The following is a 14,219-nucleotide window of genomic DNA, read 5'->3' on the forward strand; positions in this document are numbered from 1 at the left end:
GAATTCAACCCGATTGCTCTCCGCATTCAGCGATGTCTTGCGGACCTGATCCGCACTGTCGGATCAGATCCGCAAGACATTTAAATTGGCCTCATAGCCTCTAGCTGTGAAATAATGTCAAAATGCATTCAGATAAGAGGCGGCCTTCAAGGGCTTCGAAATTAGCATATGAGCCTACCTAGGTTTAGCTTTAAACTAAGAATACCAAGAGAACAAAGCAAAATTGATGATAAAAGTAAATTGGAAACTTGTTTAAAATTAAATGTTCCCTTAATAAAATCAGCTTTTAGGCTGCCATGCTTTCCCATGCACATCTTCTTTTGCAGCCTTTAAGGTACATGAAACACAATAGTTTGTTTCTTTAATGATTCAGATAGAGCAAGAAAAAAAATCTTCCAATTTACTATTATCAATTTTACTTTACATTCTCTTGCTATCTTTTGTTCAAGCCTTTTGTATAGATGTATATGTATTTATATGTCTTTATATGTGTACATATGTATTTATGTATTTATATGTCTTTATATGTGTACATATGTATTTATGTATTTATATGTCTTTATATGTGTACATATGTATTTATGTATTTATATGTCTTTATATGTGTACATATGTATTTATGTATTTATATGTCTTTATATGTGTACATATGTATTTATGTATTTATATGTCTTTATATGTGTACATATGTATTTATGTATTTATATGTCTTGTGAGCTGCTGGTGCAACGCCGCCCCCTGCAGACTCGCGGCCAATCGGCCGCCAGCAGGGGGGTGCCGGAATTCCGGCGATTCCTGTCCGCCTCATTAGAGCAGACGGACAGGGTTATGGAGCAGCTGTCTTTAGTGTTTCTATGTATTTATAAATAGATATTACTATATATCTATATATATCTGTATATATATCTATACCTATATATAATCATATATATAAATAAATATATATATATATATATATATATATAGGTAGGTATGGATATATGCTGTACCAAAAAAATATCAGACAATATGTAGAAATATTTTTTCATGAATAAACAGAACATATTCTTGTATGTTCAGAATATTGGAGTGTGAAATATTCTTATTTTCATGTCGGTGATGTTTTTTCTCCACTTTTTTTTCCTCTGTTGACTTCTATGGGGGAATAGGTTATCTTGCGCATGATATTCTAAGTTCGGCTCTTTGCACTCTTCAGGTTAGCATGATTGCAATGACTTTTTTCTTCAACTCGTAATACCAGTGCAACCCAACACACGAAAATAGTTTACTTCTAGCGCAATTAGCACTCCACTTGTAATCTGGCTCATTATGGGCCACATTACGAGTTGATATTGCTTACATAAAAACAATATATTTACGCTCAACCGAGTAATACCAGTGCACGCAAATGTGAACGTGAGCTTGCATTCGTATTGCACAGAAGCATCGCGCTCATGAGAGCGTGCTTTTTGCATTTACTTTATAAAAAAAATAAAGGTGCTACCATTTTTATTTTTTAATAAAGATTACTGTATTGAAATTTGGGGGCATTTGGGGCACTTTTAAAAAATTAACCAGAGATCTAAACTCTGGTAAATTTTCGGTGCAATAATTGCTACCGCGAGCTTGCCACTTGTAATGGTTGGTTATTTATCGCACGCCCGCAAATGGGCATGATAAATTAGCGCTCCACTTGTAATCTAGCCCTATATTTATAATTTATGGCATGTGAGATATCTGCGGAAACAATTGTAAACAAAAATGCATAGTTTTTGCTTTGATTTTAGAAATAATATTGAAAATGCCCCAGTGATCACTGCTGTTACTGTGATCACCTTACTAAATTGTCCTCAAGGGTAGCCACATGGGAAATAGGCACCTATACAGGCTTTAAAGGGACAGTCAAGTCCAAAATAAATTTTCATGATTCAAATTGGGCATGCAATTTTAAAAAACCTTCCAAATTTACTTTTATCACCAATTCTTAGTTGAAAGCTAAACCTAGGAAGCTCATATGCTAATTTCTTAGAACGTGAAGGCCGCCTCTAATCTAAATGCATTTTGACAGTTTTTCACCACTAGAGGGCGTTCATGTGTTTCATATAGATAACATTGATCTCATGCACGTGAATTTATTGAGGAGTGAGCACTGATTGGCTAAAATACAAGTCTGTCAAAAGAACTGAAAAGAGGGGCAGTCTGCAGAGGCTTAGATACAAGGTAATTACAGAGGTAAAACGTGTATTTTTATAACTGTGTTGGTTATGCAAAACTGGGGAATGGGTAATTAAGGGATTATCTATCTTTTAAAACAACAAAAATTCGGGTGTTGACTGTCCCTTTAAGAGTTTTAGGGGCATATCTATCAAGCTCCGTATGGAGCTTGAAACCCTTTGTTTCAAGCCTGTAGGCTCGCCAGAAACACCAGTTATAAAGCAGTGGTCTAAAGACCGCTGCTCCATAACCTGTCCTCCTGCTCTGAGGAGGCGGACAGAGATCGCTACAATTCAACCCGAGTACGATCGGGTTGATTGACACCCCCTGCTGGTGGCTAATTGGCCGCGAGTCTGCAGGGGGTGGCACTGCACCAGCAGCTCACAAGAGCTGCTGGTGCAATGCTGAATACGGAGAACGTATTGCTCTCCGCATTCAGCGAGGTCTGTCGGACCTGATCCGCACTGTCGGATCAGGTCCAACAGACCTTTGTTAAATAGGCCTCTCAATATAGATTAGAGAGGCCTCATGGTGCAGTTCAGAAATAAAATCACTTTTTTTTCTTGCAAGGTGTTCACTGTTACCACAGTGATCACCTGACTATATAGACAGAATTCCTTTTTTTTTTATTTGATAGAGACTTGTCTACTAGAAAATAAACTTTACTAGGGGTAAGGGGTCTCTAGACAAACCAGTTTTTTTATTGCACATAAAATGACCCATTCCCAAGCAAATCGTAATGTGTTTTTTTACTTTATTTTTAAAATGGCTGCTGTGTGGTACTGCTCCAAGACCACACAACTGAAAGAGCAGGCGATTCTCTTTCAAAGGGGAGGTCTTGGAGGTTTGTATCTGCTAAGGGAGCTGAGATTGAGGGGTTCGAAGAACCTCCCCCCATCCAGTTCTCTCTCAGCTACACTAAACTTCCTGTTTCTGCCCCCTTTGTGACGTCAGCAGGTGCGTAAGTGGTGACATCATCGGCACTCACATGAAGCCTGGGAGTGCTGCCCACAAGGCCACCAACGATCCCTGGCCCTGGCCTGTAGTGCTGAAAACATTGTTTAATCGGTGATCCCCCTGCATGATGAAAAGGGATTGTTATGCGCCCACAGGCTGTGATGTGAATGATGAGCAAAGCTCATCATGCGCATCGAAGTGGTTAACAAAATCAGGTAGGTAGGCTCAGGGGACTGCACGTGTTTGGAGCTCTTTATGACATCACTTTTGCAAGAATGCATTTAACAATGTTATACATTTGCAAAATCACTAGATGGCATCATGGCAGCAGTGACTGAGGCTTTGGACTCCATTTATGACGCGACAAATGCTGCTTCGGAGGCCCATCGTTTCTGACTCGCCTGAAACAGAGGTTTAGAAGCAGCGCTCATAAGACCACTGATTCTTAACCTGTCCACCTTTTAGGTGACGAATTGAAAGCATTCCCATCCATTACGATCGGGATGATTGACAGCCCCTGCTAGCGGCCGATTGACCACCAGTGAGCAGTGGGCAGCATTGCACAAGCATTTCACTAGAAATGCTTGTGCAATGATAAATGCCTACAGCATTTGCTGTCGGAATTTAGCGATGACGAGCGGACATAATTCGCTATAGCGAATCATGTCCACTCTACATTTAATACATTTACCTCATATAGTGCCCTACCTAGGTATACACTTCAATAAAGAATATCATAAATCGTGAAAGACAAAAAGTAGGTTTAATTTCCTTTAATTCAGCTTATTTTTGTGCTCTCAAGAAGCAAATGAGAAAAGTGCTGTTTTGTTACCTGACACCCAGATCTCTGATGATACATTGTAGGTGTGAGTTTTATGCTGAAAAAGGTTCATCTGAATGATAACAGATTAGAGGATTTCGGTGAATGTTGCCAATTTGCACAGGTGTTCCCAAAAACATCATCAATCTCAGAGCTGTTTAACGTCAGACAGATGAAGGAAATCTATTGTGCTTCTCTTCATAATGTCAATGCTAAAATGCCAGACTTACAAAAGCAGCAGATATCCTGTGCAGGGTGAGTATGCTGACGTACTTAGCATCCTTTAAACTGACCTCAAGTGTCACAGCAGGAAGGTCACTTTGTTCCTGAGTCACAGATTGCTCACAGATCGGGAGAGCAGCTAAAGTAATGAGACTGAGGAAAAAGTAACAACGAAAAAAAAGGCCGTCGTTTTTTTGATATTAGGTAAATTTGTTTATTTCGTTTGTTGAAAGTGCTGTTTACAATCTATAGTGATTGTAAATAATATCGAGCACAATGAATTGTATTTAGAGATATAATACAATATTTCTATGTATTTATTTCTATTCATAGCAGTTTCATTAAAAGTAAATTGATTGGTCACCTTGATGTGGAGAAAACTATGGGGGGTAGTTATCAAGCCGTCTACTTTTCTGGCTTTGCCGGCCCAATACGTCCGCCTAAGCTCGCCTACCTTCGCCGCCGCGGACCTTGAATACGTTCGCCTAAGTTATCAAATAAAGCTGTCAAAAAGCCGCGGGGCGATGAGCAGCGGACTGTGACAGTTATCACTCATCCGATCTCGCTGCCCTTCGGCTTTTTCCCAGCTTTATTGCTAGCCTGTCACTAAGCACTCACACTAAACTACACTGTTCTACCCCCTATACCGGCGCCCCCGGAGCCCCACGCAACTAAATAAAGTTACTAACCCCTAAACCGCCGCTCCTAGACCCCGCCGCAAGTCTTATAAATGTATTAACCCCTAAACCGCCGCTCCTAGACCCCGCCGCAAGTCTTATAAATGTATTAACCCCTAAACCGCCGCTCCCGGACACCGCTGCCACCTACAGTATACCTAGTAACCCCTATCCTGCCCCCCTATACCGTCGCCCTCTATTATAAAATTATTAACCCCTATCCTGCTGATCCCGCACCTCTCCGCAACTAAATAAATAGTTTAACCCCTAAACCGCCGCTCCATGAACCCGCCGCAACCTATAATAAATTTATTAACCCCTATCCTGCCCCCCCTACACCGTCATCACCTATAATAAATTTATTAACCCCTATCCTGCCCCCCACTACGCCGCCGCCACTGTAATAAAATTATTAACCCCTAAACCTAAGTCTAACCCTAACCCTAACGCCCCCTAACTTAAATATTAATTAAATACATCTAAATAAATTAACTCTTATTAACTAAATGAATCCTATTTAAAACTAAATACTTACTTATAAAATAAACCCTAATATAGCTACAATATAACTAATAATTATATTCTAGCTATCTTAGGATTTATATTTATTTTACAGGTACCTTTCAATTTATTTTAACCAGGTACAATAGCTATTAAATAGTTATTAACTATTTAATAGCTTACCTAGCTAAAATAAAGAGAAATGTACCTGTGAAATAAATCCTAACCTAAGTTACAATTACACCTAACACTACACTATACTTTAATAAATTATTCCTATTTAAAAATAAATACTTACCTGTAAAATAAACCCTAAGATAGCTACAATGTAATTAATAATTATATTATAGCTATCTTAGGATTTATATTTATTTTACAGGTAACTTTGTATTTATTTTAGCTAGTTAGAATAGTTATTAAATAGTTATTAACTATTTAATAACTACCTAGCTAAAAGAAATACAAAATTACCTGTAAAATAAATCCTAACTTAAGTTACAATTAAACCTAATACTACACTATCATTACATTAACTAAATAAATTAACTACAAATAACTACAATGAAATACAATTACATAAACTAACTAAAGTACAAAAAATAAAAAAAGCTAAGTTACAAAAAATAAAAAAATAAGTTACAAACATGTTAAAAATATTACAACAATTTTAAGCTACTTACACCTAATCTAAGCCCCCTAATAAAATAACAAACCCCCCCAAAATAAAAAAAATCCCTACCCTATTCTAAATTACATAAATTTCAAAGCTCTTTTACCTTACCAGCCCTTAAAAGGGCCATTTGTGGGGGCATGCCCCAAAAAGTTCAGCTCTTTTGCCTGTAAAAGAAAAATACAACCCCCCCCCAACATTAAAACCCACCACCCACATACCCCTAATCTAACCCAAACCCCCCTTACAAAAACCTAACACTAATCCCCTGAAGATCATCCTACCTTGATTCGTCTTCACTCAGCCGAGCCACCGATGGAACTGAAGAGGACATCCGGAGCGGAAGAAGTTAATCCTCCAAGCGGCGCTGAAGAAATCTTCCATCCGATGAAGTCATCATCCAGGCGGCGCTGAAGAAGTCTTCGATCCGGCCGATGTCATCTTCAAAGAGGCGCTGAAGAGGTCTTCTATCCGGGCGAAGTCATCTTCCAAGCCGGGTCTTGAATCTTCCTTCCGCCGACGCGGAACCACCTTCTTCACCGACGGACTACGACGAATGACGGCTCCTTTAAGGGACGTCATCCAAGATGGCGTCCCCTCAATTCCGATTGGCTGATAGGATTCTATCAGCCAATCGGAATTAAGGTAGGAAAATCTGATTGGCTGATGGAATCAGCCAATCAGATTCAAGTTCAATCCGATTGGCTGATCCAATCAGCCAATCAGATTGAGCTCGCATTCTATTGGCTGATCGGAACAGCCAATAGAATGCGAGCTCAATCTGATTGGCTGATTCCATCAGCCAATCAGATTTTTCCTACCTTAATTCCGATTGGCTGATAGAATCCTATCAGCCAATCGGAATTGAGGGGACGCCATCTTGGATGACGTCCCTTAAAGGAGCCGTCATTCGTCGTAGTCCGTCGGTGAAGAAGGTGGTTCCGCGTCGGCGGAAGGAAGATTCAAGACCCGGCTTGGAAGATGACTTCGCCCGGATAGAAGAACTCTTCAGCGCCTCTTTGAAGATGACATCGGCCGGATCGAAGACTTCTTCAGCGCCGCCTGGATGATGACTTCATCGGATGGAAGATTTCTTCAGCGCCGCTTGGAGGATTAACTTCTTCCGCTCCGGATGTCCTCTTCAGTTCCATCGGTGGCTCGGCTGAGTGAAGACGACTCAAGGTAGGATGATCTTCAGGGGATTAGTGTTAGGTTTTTGTAAGGGGGGTTTGGGTTAGATTAGGGGTATGTGGGTGGTGGGTTTTAATGTTGGGGGGGGGGGTTGTATTTTTCTTTTACAGGCAAAAGAGCTGAACTTTTTGGGGCATGCCCCCACAAATGGCCCTTTTAAGGGCTGGTAAGGTAAAAGAGCTTTGAAATTTATGTAATTTAGAATAGGGTAGGGATTTTTTTTATTTTGGGGGGGTTTGTTATTTTATTAGGGGGCTTAGATTAGGTGTAAGTAGCTTAAAATTGTTGTAATATTTTTAACATGTTTGTAACTTATTTTTTTATTTTTTGTAACTTAGCTTTTTTTATTTTTTGTACTTTAGTTAGTTTATATAATTGTATTTCATTGTAGTTATTTGTAGGTAGTTTATTTAGTTAATTTAATGATAGTGTAGTATTAGGTTTAATTGTAACTTAAGTTAGGATTTATTTTACAGGTAATTTTGTATTTCTTTTAGCTAGGTAGTTATTAAATAGTTAATAACAATTTAATAACTATTCTAACTAGCTAAAATAAATACAAAGATACCTGTAAACTAAATATAAATCCTAAGATAGCTATAATATAAGTATTAATTACATTGTAGCTATCTTAGGGTTTATTTTACAGGTAAGTATTTATTTTTAAATAGGAATAATTTATTAAAGTATAGTGTAGTGTTAGGTGTAATTGTAACTTAGGTTAGGATTTATTTCACAGGTACATTTCTCTTTATTTTAGCTAGGTAAGCTATTAAATAGTTAATAACTATTTAATAGTTATTGTACATGGTTAAAATAAATTGAAAGGTACCTGTAAAATAAATATAAATCCTAAGATAGCTATAATATAATTATTATTTATATTGTAGCTATATTAGGGTTTATTTTAAAGGTAAGTATTTAGTTTTAAATAGGATTCATTTAGTTAATAAGAGTTAATTTATTTAGATTTATTTAATTAATATTTAAGTTAGGGGGCGTTAGGGTTAGGGTTAGACTTAGGTTTAGGGGTTAATAATTTTATTACAGTGGCGGCGGCGTAGTGGGGGGCAGGATAGGGGTTAATAAATTTATTATAGGTGGCGACGGTGTAGGGGGGGCAAATTAGGGGTTAATACATTTAATATAGGTTGCGGCGGGATCAGGGAGCGGCGGTTTAGGGGTTAATACATTTATTATAGTTGCGGTGGGCTCCGGGAGCGGCGGTTTAGGGGTTAATATGTATAGAGTAGCTTGCGGTGGGCTCCGGGAGCGGCGGTTTAGGGGGTAATAACTTTATTTAGTTGCGGCGGTGTAGGGGGGGTCAGATTAGCGGTGTTTAGACTCGGGGTACATGTTAGGGTGTTAGGTGTAGACAGCTCCCATAGGAATCAATGGGATGTCTGTCAGCAGCGAACTTGTACTTTCGCTATGGTCAGACTCCCATTGATTCCTATGGGATCCGCCGCCTCCAGGGGTGGCGGATTGAAAACCAGGTACGCTGGGCCGGAAAAGTGCCGAGCGTACCTGCTAGTTTTTTGATAGCTAGCAAAAGTAGTGAGAATGTCCCGCACTTGTGTGCGGAACATCTGGAGTGACGTAAGAATCGATCTGTGTCGGACTGAGTCCGGCGGATCGAAGCTTACGTCACAAAATTCTACTTTTGCCGGTCTCGAGCCTTTGATAACTAAGGCGAATCAGCCTCGCCACAAATACGCTGCGGAATTCCAGCGTATTTGAGGTTGACGGCTTGATAACTACCCCCCAAAATGTCTATAGTGAAGATGTTTGTTTTGTAGTATTGTCATTAACTGTTTCCTAGCAGTTAACATTTTTGGTTTATGGCATATGTTCTTTTTAAAATTATATACATAAAATGATTTTTTGTAATATTAAAGTTACACTAAGGTAAAAATTAAACTTTCATGATTCAGATAGAGCATGCAGTTTAAAAATAACTTTCCATTTACTTTTATCATCAAACTTGCTTTGGTTCTTGGTATTCTTTGTTGAAAGCTAAACCTAGGTAGGCTAATATCTAAATTCTAAGCCCTTGAAGGCAGCCTCTTATCTCAGTGCATTGTGACAGTTTTTCACAGCTAGACATCTGTGTGCCATATAGATAACATTTTGCTCACTCCCATTGAGTTATTTATGAGTCAGCTCTGATTGGTTTAAATGCAAGTTTGTCAAAAGAACTACGATAAGGGGGCAGTCTGCAGAGGCTTAGATACAAGGTAATCACAGAGGTAAAAAGTATATTAACCCCTTAGTGACCAGACCACTTTTCAATTTGTTGACCATCTGGGACCAAGGCTATTTTTGCATTTCTGCGATGTTTGTGTTTAACTGTAATTTTCCTCTTACTCATTTACTGTACCCACACATATTATATACTGTTTTTCTCGCCATTAAATGGACTTTCTAAAGATATTATTATTTTCATCATATCTTATAATTTACTATAAAAAAAATATAAAATATGAGGAAAAAATGAAAAAAAATGCACTTTTTCTAACTTTGAGCCCCAAAATCTCTTACACATCTGCAACCACCATAAAATACCAATGCTAAACAGTTTCTAAATTTTGTCCTGAGTTTATAAATACCCAATGTTTACATGTTCTTTGCTTTTTTTGCAAGTTATAGGGCAATAAGTACAAGTAGCACTTTGCTATTTCAAAACCATGTTTTTTCAAAATTGGCGATAGTTACATTGTAACACCAATAGCTGTCAGGAATCCCTGAATAACCCTTCAAATGTATATATATTTTAAAAGAAGACAACCTAAGGTATTAAACTTGGGGTATTTTGACTTTTTTCATGCAACCATTTTACCACCAATCTATGCCAAAGTTTGGGGGGAAAAAAAAATAATTTGATTTTTTGACAAAATAGCAATTTAAGAATACATTTACTGATAATATTAAGGGTTACTGCCAAATAACACCCTAATATGTCTTCAGCAGCATCTCCTGGGTACAGTGATACCACCCATGTATAGGTGTGTCGGGTTCTCGGGGGGCTAAAAGCTCTTATTTTTAGAGAGCGCATTCCAGTTTTTCAACTTGGAATTTTCACATCGTTCATCATGCACCCATGTCCTATTTGGGACATTTCTGAAGCTGGCCAATGGAATTTACCCCCATAAAACCATATATTTTTGAAAAGTAGACACCCTAGGGTATTTCAAATGCTGGTATTTAAACACTTTCCATGCACTAATTCAACCACCAGTCTTTGTCAAACTTTTGGGTAGTCATTTTTTTGTGTTATTTTTCACACACATTGTACTTTAGGCATGGATTCTCAGTTCCTGTTATGTGTTACTGCCAAAAAACACCTCAATATGTGTTCAACAACATCTCCTGAGTACAGTGATACCACCCATGTATAGGTGTGTCGGGTTCTCTGGGGGCTAAAAGGCCTTAATTTTAGGAAGCGCATTCCAGTTTTTCAACTTGGAATTTTCACATCGGTCATCATGCACCCATGTCCTATTTGGGACATTTCTGAAGCTGGCCAATGGAATTTACCCCCATCAAACCATATATTTTTGAAAAGTAGACACCCTAGGGTATTTCAAATGCTGGTATTTTAACACTTTCCATGCACTAATTCAACCACCAGTCTTTGTCAAACTTTTGGGTAGTCATTTTTTTGTGTTATTTTTCACACACATTGTACTTTAGGCATGGATTCTCAGTTCCTGTTATGTGTTACTGCCAAAAAACACCTCAATATGTGTTCAACAACATCTCCTGAGTACAGTGATACCACCCATGTATAGGTGTGTCGGGTTCTCTGGGGGCTAAAAGGCCTTAATTTTAGGAAGCGCATTCCAGTTTTTCAACTTGGAATTTTCACATCGGTCATCATGCACCCATATCCTATTTGGGACATTTCTGAAGCTGGCCAATGGAATTTACCCCCCATCAAACCATATATTTTTGAAAAGTAGACACCCTAGGGTATTTAAAATGCTGGTATTTTAACACTTTCCATGAACTTATTTAACCACCAGTCTTTGTCAAACTTTTGGGAAGTCATTTTTTTGTGTTATTTTTCACACACATTGTACTTTAGGCATGGATTCTCAGTTCCTGTTATGTGTTACTGCCAAAAAACACCTCAATATGTGTTCAACAACATCTCCTGAGTACAGTGATACCACCCATATATAGGTGTGTTGGGTTCTCTGGGGGCTAGAAGGCCTTATTTTTAGGAAGCGCATTCCAGTTTTTCAACTTGGAATTTTCACATTGGTCATCATGCACCCATGTCCTATTTGGGACATTTCTGAAGCCGGCCAATGAAATTTACCCCCATAAAACCATATATTTTTGAGAAGTAGACCCCCTAGGGTATTTGAAATGCTGGTATTTTCACACTTTCCATGAACTTATTTAACCACCAGTCTTTGTCAAACTTTTGGGTAGTCATTTTTTTGTGTTATTTTTCACACACATTGTACTTTAGGCATGGATTCTCAGTTCCTGTTATGTGTTACTGCCAAAAAACACCTCAATATGTGTTCAACAACATCTCCTGAGTACAGTGATACCACCCATGTATAGATGTGTTGGGTTTTCTGGGGGCTAGAAGGCCTTATTTTTAGGAAGCGCATTCCAGTTTTTCAACTTGGAATTTTCACATCCGTCATCATGCACCCATGTCCTATTTGGGACATTTCTGAAGCCGGCCAATGAAATTTACCCCCATCAAACCATATATTTTTGAGAAGTAGACCCCCTAGGGTATTTGAAATGCTGGTATTTTCACACTCTCCATGAACTTATTTAACCACCAGTCTTTGTCAAACTTTTGGGTAGTCATTTTTTTGTTTTATTTTTCACACACATTGTACTTTAGGCATGGATTCTCAGTTCCTGTTATGTGTTACTGCCAAAAAACACCTCAATATGTGTTCAACAACATCTCCTGAGTACAGTGATACCACCCATGTATAGGTGTGTCGGGTTCTCTGGGGGCTAGAAGGCCTTATTTTTAGGAAGCGCATTCCAGTTTTTCAACTTGGAACTTTCACATCGGTCATCATGCACACATGTCCTATTTGGGACATTTCTGAAACCGGCCAATGAAATTTACCCCCATCAAACCATATATTTTTGAGAAGTAGACCCCCTAGGGTATTTGAAATGCTGGTATTTTCACACTTTCCATGCACTAATTCAACCACCAGTCTTTGTCAAACTTTTGGGTAGTCATTTTTTTGTGTTATTTTTCACACACATTGTACTTTAGGCATAGATTCTCAGTTCCTGTTATGTGTTACTGCCAAAAAACACCTCAATATGTGTTCAACAACATCTCCTGAGTACAGTGATACCACCCATGTATAGGTGTGTTGGGTTCTCTGGGGGCTAGAAGGCCTTATTTTTAGGAAGCGCATTCCAGTTTTTCAACTTGGAACTTTCACATCGGTCATCATGCACCCATGTCCTATTTGGGACATTTCTGAAGCCGGCCAATTAAATTTACACCCATCAAACCATATATTTTTGAGAAGTAGACCCCCTAGGGTATTTGAAATGCTGGTATTTTCACACTTTCCATGCACTAATTCAACCACCAGTCTTTGTCAAACTTTTGGGTAGTCATTTTTTTGTGTTATTTTTCACACACATTGTACTTTAGGCATAGATTCTCAGTTCCTGTTATGTGTTACTGCCAAAAAACACCTCAATATGTGTTCAACAACATCTCCTGAGTACAGTGATACCACCCATGTATAGGTGTGTTGGGTTCTCTGGGGGCTAAAAGGCCTTATTTTTAGGAAGCGCATTCCATTTTTTACACTTCCCATTTTCACATCCCATGCACCCATGTTCTATTTAAGACATTTCTGAAGCCGGCCAATGTAATTTACCCCCATCAAACCATATATTTTTGAAAAGTAGACATCCTAGGGTATTTCAAATGCAGGTATTTTAACACTTTCCATACACTAATTCAACCACTAGTCTTTGTCAAACTATTGGGCATTCATTTTTTTGTGTTATTTTTCACATACATTGTACTTTAGACATGGATTCACAGCTCCTGTTATGTGTTACTACCAAAGAAGACACCAATATGTGGTCACCAACATCTCCTGAGTTCAGTGATACCACCTATGCATAGGTTTGGTGGCTTGTTTGGGCGGTGCAATGCCAAATGTCTGACATGTGTTTGTGATTTTTTTTCACATTTAACATATTTTCTTTGCCTATCGTCTTTTTTGGGGGTCTTTTAACATACCCCAATTTATTTGTTTTCCATAAATGTGATTATATTTAAAAAGTTGACACCCCAAGGTATTATACATGGAGTGGTTTGATGACTTTGATGCAACCGTTTTAGCCCAAAAAATTGGAGAAAGCATATGGTGGTAATTTTTCAATTTTCATTGTTACAGACACATTGCTTTTTTACTATGATTTAGGAGAGACTGTTGTAAGTTATTGCAAAAGAATACTTCAGGTTGTTTTCTGCAAGGCACCCTGAGTACAGCTATGCCCCCCATGCATAGGTTTGCCAGGATTTTGGGAAGGTTATGTTACATGATTTTAGTTATTAAAAATGAGAGTATTTCTTCTGATAGGCCTATCTTTAGTTTGGGGCCTATCGCATACCCCACTTTTATTTATTGCATTCAAAGTGTATATTTTTTAAATGTTGACACCCCAAGGTATTGTATATGGTGTGCTTTGATGCCTTTGAAGCAACCGTTTTAGCCCAAAAAATTGGAGAAAGTGTATGGTGGTAATTTTTCAATTTTCATTTTTACAGACACATTGCTTTTTGACTATGATTTAGGAGAGATTGTTGTAAGTTATTGCAAAAGAATACTTCAGGTTGCTTTCTGCAAGGCACCCTGAGTACACCTATGCCCCCCATGCATAGGTTTGCCAGGGTTTTGGGAAGGTTATGTTACAATTTTATGACTTGTGATTTTAGTTATTAAAAATTAGAGTATTTTTTCTG

Source organism: Bombina bombina, chromosome 6 (assembly GCF_027579735.1).
Source record: "Bombina bombina isolate aBomBom1 chromosome 6, aBomBom1.pri, whole genome shotgun sequence".
NCBI classification, from domain to species: Eukaryota; Metazoa; Chordata; class Amphibia; order Anura; family Bombinatoridae; genus Bombina; species Bombina bombina.